The sequence below is a fragment of the Lolium perenne genome, chromosome 2, assembly GCF_019359855.2.
Source record: "Lolium perenne isolate Kyuss_39 chromosome 2, Kyuss_2.0, whole genome shotgun sequence".
Lineage (NCBI taxonomy): Eukaryota > Viridiplantae > Streptophyta > Magnoliopsida > Poales > Poaceae > Lolium > Lolium perenne.
The window spans coordinates 245,020,541-245,026,071 of NC_067245.2; the positions used below are offsets into that span (position 1 = coordinate 245,020,541).

General features: G+C 49.7%; 1 long non-coding RNA gene across 1 annotated transcript; it reads right to left on the reverse strand.

The window, feature by feature from the left end:
* Positions 1-2,905: 2,905 nt before the first annotated feature.
* LOC127330552 (uncharacterized) lies at positions 2,906-3,747 on the reverse strand. Its single transcript, XR_007869325.2, has 3 exons — positions 3,290-3,747; positions 3,115-3,221; positions 2,906-3,016 (listed from the first exon to the last, which is right to left on the reverse strand). It is a non-coding gene; the product is annotated as an uncharacterized lncRNA (long non-coding RNA).
* Positions 3,748-5,531: the final 1,784 nt, after the last annotated feature.

Consider the following 5,531-nt stretch of genomic DNA (forward strand, 5'->3'; position numbering starts at 1 on the left):
TTCCTGGTGCTGACTCCGGCTCCTGTGACTGCCTTCGCCTTGGCGCTGGCTGCCCTGGTCGTTCCGGCGAGGCTCCGGGTCACGGCTCCGACGAGGCTCTGGGTCTCGGCTCGGGCGAGGTTCTGGGTCGCGGCTCCGACGAGGTTCTGGATCACGGTTCCGGCGAGGCTCTGGACCACGATCTTCATTCCGACTCCTCCTGGGCTCGGGCTCATGAACATTGTTCTGATTCCGGCGAGGTTCCGGCGAGCGCTCCCTGTTTCTGTTTCTTGGCAGCACGTTGTCGCGGATAACAAGCGCACCATGCCCTATGGGCCTGGTGTTTCCGGCTGGACTACGGCGGCGAGGGGGTCGCGGGTAACCGTTGGGCGGAGGAGAGGGGTTGCGGTATTTGTCTCTTCCGGAGTACATCGCATCCTTTCCCTTTCTTGGATCCGACGGAGGCGTCTGTGACGGAACGGGGATCGGATTTGGGTGCTCCCTGGCCCTTTTTCTGCGCTCCGAGGATCCGGTGTGCGATTCATCGTCCTTCTGCGCGGTAGATACACAGTTATCCGGATTGGATTCCAACCTGCGCGAAGTATCTGCCTTGCTCTGCTGCTGCATTGCTGAAGCGACAAGTGTGCGGAGATAGTTGATGTCAACTTCTTCGTCCTTCTTCTTCAGCAATTCCGCTGCTTTCTGCATGTTGTCCTTTGGAGTTTCCAGCGGCTGGTGATCTGCGGGCGTATTGAAGGGTATCCTGCGAGGCGGAATTGCTTCTCTAACAATACGATCGGCCTCCGCCTGCGCATAGGTCATCTTTCCTTCCCACTCAGCCCTCATGTTCTTGACCTGCTCGAGTGTGGCAGTGATCTCGCGGTCCTGTCTGTCGAAGTTCTCCAGCCAGGCTGCATGATCTGCCCTTCCTACCTTTAACGCAGCTTCGGTATGGGCGAGTCTCTTGGCTGTAGCCAGCATTTCCTTTCTGGCGGCCTCTAGAGCCTCCAGATCTGCGGCGTCGCCCGGGGTTATAGGTGTGTTAAGAACTGCACGCGCGGCCACCTCCTCTGCTGACAGGATTTCCTCCGAGGAAGGATCCCTGTGGGGTCGCACCCGAGACATTGGAGATCCTTGTTGGGATGGTTGAGGGTCAGATTGGCTGGTTGGCTCTTCAGATCTAGTTTGTCCCTGCGCTGCTATCGTTGCGAGAACTTGCTTAGGCTGGGCGGAGTTGACTTCGGGCTGATCACTGTATCCGTATTCCCTTATCTTGCGAACGAAGTCATCAGACTCCATGGAGGAGGTATCTCCGGAAATTGGGCTCAGATTGCCCAAAATCGACTCTTCAACCGGAGCTTCGCTTTTTCCGACAGGCTGAGCCTGATCCGGATCTGCGCCGTTTTCCGGTGCCTCTACCTGCTCAGGACCAGCTCCGGCTTCTTGAGGGGCGGTTCCGGCGGTATGGGCCAAGAAGTGTACGAAGTGGCACCTCTGCTTTTCTAACACCTGGGAGACCCAGGCGGATCTGCATTGGTCTTCCACCGTTGTTTCCTACTCAGGGGCGGATTGGGTGGGCTTTGAAATTTCCAGATCTAAGGCGGAATCTTCCTTGGGAAGCTCCTGCATCTCAGATCGGATCTTCGCGACAACGTCCAGCTCTGCGGCGGTCGCGTCTGCATTACTTACCAGTGGGTTTCCGTCGGAATCGACGGTTTCCCCGATGAAGATGTGAATGCCGCCTATTGGGACGATGGAGAGCTTGACGGGGTTTGTCCTAGCCGGAATCCAGCACTCATCCGGAGGGACGATCGGCAGATTCCCGGCGTAAAGGACGCGCCCCACAGCGATGGTGTCGTCGTAGCTTCCCATGGCGGAACCCTCCCGGTTCCGGCCTCCAGACGCCACAGGCCCCACGGTGGGCGCCAACTGTCGTTGCCTAATCGACGGTACCTCAGAGGAGGGATCCTCACGAGGGGGAGAAGAAGTAGGGGCCATAGGGCGGAGTGCTCACGGGACGGTGGTACGCGAGTTACCCAGCTTCGGAACACCTGCACGATGACAGGGCCTACTGCTGCTTGTCTGGAATTATCTGGGCGCTTTCGCGTTGTTACAATGAGTTGTGGTTGTGTCTCTAGGGCTCCCGGGATCCGGCTTATAAAGGCGCACGGATCTAGGGTTTACATGGAGAGTCCTAGCCGGATTACAGATAGCCTAGCTACGGTACAATATCTTGCCGTGCACGCCACGGATCCGCCTCCCATACACGTCATACTGGATCCGGGTTCCTCGTGGACCTCCATGGATCCGGGTTACTCCTATGTCGGTACGGATCCGGCCTGCTGATCCTGGGCTGGACTTCTTCCTTCATGATCAACAGCAACTGGGCCGCCCGATGGGCCACATGCCTCATCACCGTCGGTGGGCCACCCGGGCTTGCCGGATCTAGGCACTGTCGATGGTACACCCATGAAGTATACCCACAACAATATGTATTTGATCCGGAGGCTGGTACATGCTTTCAATTTTGGGATCCCTTCACTTTTATAAAATGTTCATGCATTCTAAAATTATCGTGCGCATTACTTAGCACAAGTAGTAAATTGTACACCAAAATACAGTGCTTAGAGCCACAACAAAATACAGTGGTTAGAGCCATCTACTGAATAACAATTCTATACTAAATCGTCTACCAGAACCACATAACTGCTAGGACAGGGATGACACCTAATAAAACTGCACAGATGAATCTACTTTTCTCCTCTCCCATCACTTTAAGTTCATGTTCTAGATTTTCTACCACTTGATCAAATACGGCAAGATCTGTCTCAACTCTCAACTTCTCCTTGCGAATAAGCTCTGAATTCTTCGTTTCTTACTCCACAATACGCTTCAGCTCGAATATCATCAGGTTTTTACGGGCCAATTCATCACCTAAATTGGCCACCTTCTCCTCCAAATCCATCCTCTGGCTACACCACTGGGTTGATTCATCTTGGTATGCAATGTACCATGGATCATCGGCTTGCCTGGCTAACTGTAACAATAATGGAAAAAAGAACAACTGAAATCACCCCAACAGGCCATGGCGGAACTTCAAATTCAACGGTAGTACAGAGAGCTGAAGCTAGATACCTGCACTTCCGACGAGGTAGGAGAAGTAGAACGTGGCCACGACATGATCGAATCCCCACCCTCGCCGGTGTACCCGCTACGACCAGACATTGAGGACTATTTCGTACCTGCAAACTCCAATAAATTACGGGAACCGAATCGATTAGGGGCGGGGAGGCAGAAGCGGAGGTCTTACCAAGCTATACCAATTGGTGCGCGGAACAAATCCCGGTCGTCGTGGGCGGCGGATCTGCTTGCGGCGGACTTTCCTGCGGTGGGTACAATGCGTGCGGACGAAACAAGTGCTGGAGCCGTGGTTGACGTGCAGCGCCGCAGTTCGTCCGACGCCGCCGGGGGACAGAGCCGGCGGCGCGACGAGGCGCCGGCGATGGCTGCTCCGTCCGACGGTGGGGAACGAGCTGCCAGCGGTTCTCCGGTCTAGCTTAAGAATAATTAATTAGCGAACTTGTTGCTTCTCTCTATGATATTCTCTAAAGACATATATCAGAGCGGCAATATGTGAGTTTTCCTGAAAAATAGACGACCCACTGGTCATTGGCTGCGCAGGCCCCACAGAGCGGCAATATATGATTTTTTCTCTCTAAATAAGTAGACGATCCCACTGGTCATTGGCTGCGGCAGCCACACAGAGCGACAATATGGGTTTTTTACTGAAAAATAGACGACCCCACTGGTCATTGGCTGCGGAGGCCCCACAGAGCGGCAATATATGATTTTCTCTAAATAAATAGACGACCCCACTGGTCATTGGCTGCGGCAGCCCCACAGAGCGGCAATATATGTCTTTTCCTGAAAAATAGACGACCCCACTGGTCATTGGCTGCGGAGGCCCCACAGAGCGGCAATATATGAGTTTCTCTAAATAAATAGACGACCCCACTGGTCATTGGCTGCGGCAGCCCCACAGAGCGGTAATATATGTCTTTTCCTGAAAAATAGACGACCCCACTGGTCATTGGCTGCGGCAGCCCTATAGAGCGGCCCCATTTGTCATTGGCAGCACCGCGTATAAAATCATGAAATAAAACGGCCCACACGTCAGCGATAGATGGATGGCTGCTCCGACGTGTCTCCTGACCCTACCCGTCAGCACGAGACGGAGGTCAGGTGGAGGAGCTGCCCCTGTGCGGCCCCACCCGGTCAGACTAACGGTCAAGGCCTCTGACCTGACGGCTACCGGCCGTTCCAGCACTTGTGCGTGTTTCAAACTAGAGGAGGGGAAAACTGAGGAAAAACTAAGGGACTGGGGAAAACTGAGTACAACTAACGAACCAGGGGCACGAAACTAGAAATCCCAATAATATAATGGCCTTGTGTACATGGAACAATTGTACTATACACTTCACACAATTGTCAAAAACAATTCAAGGATGAGCCTTTCGTATAATTTCACAAAACAAGTTCATTTCTATACATTATAGTTGTACATGTGGCAAAAAATTATGTAGATATATATGCTAAATAATTAATAAAAGTTGTACTTGCTACATCATCAAAAAATCATTTTTAAAGAGTCTAAACGTTTAGTATAATTGTGACTACTGGCGAGCCAAAATATGATGTGAGTATAGGGTAAATCCTCTCATTTGGTCTTGAAATACATGGGCAGGAAACCTAGCTAAAACAACATATAGAACCATTATATTTTCCATCTCAAGATTTTCTGTTGAGAACTTGCGTACTTTTGTTGAAAATAAATGTTTAATGGGTTGCAAGCATATCGCTATACAAAAAAATGCATCAAGCATACATGATTTATGGTAACACATGTATACACTTCTTAATTACGTGTTTATTTGGTCGGTGTGGCCACAAAATTACAAGCATTGATCAAAATGTGTTTTCTTAACAACTATGGAAGTTGACGCACACACCTAAAAAACAAATAAACAACAAACCTTTTACAACAGAAAATCAATTGTGATATAGTGATATCGTACTATAGTTATTGGTATATTTTTTCCTCTTTTGCTAGTTCTATATCAACGAAAAATTAAGTTAGTTCTAGATTACCTCTAAAACCGTTAGATTTGTATTCTGATAAGTCCACACTAGATAATCACATATTGGTGTGCAATTGCACACGAGTATGCACTTACATATCGTTTTCCCAATTACATATAATTACACATGAAATTTGGAGAATTAAGTTAGTTCTATATCGATTGAAAAATAGCCACGTCGTAGTTTCCTTTTTGGTATAAGCTTGGTCAAAAAATACATAAAAAAAACATCCCTGACTTCTCAAGTTTTTGTTTTGTTTTCAAAACGAGAACAGAGCCCAGCATATGCATTGAATTAATTTTCAAGATTGGGCAGGTAGTACCAATAATTACTTCCCCGAAAGTTTTGGTTACTTAGAATAGTTCCATTGATAAAATAGAAACTTGATCGCTGGATCAGTACAGGAAGTAAAA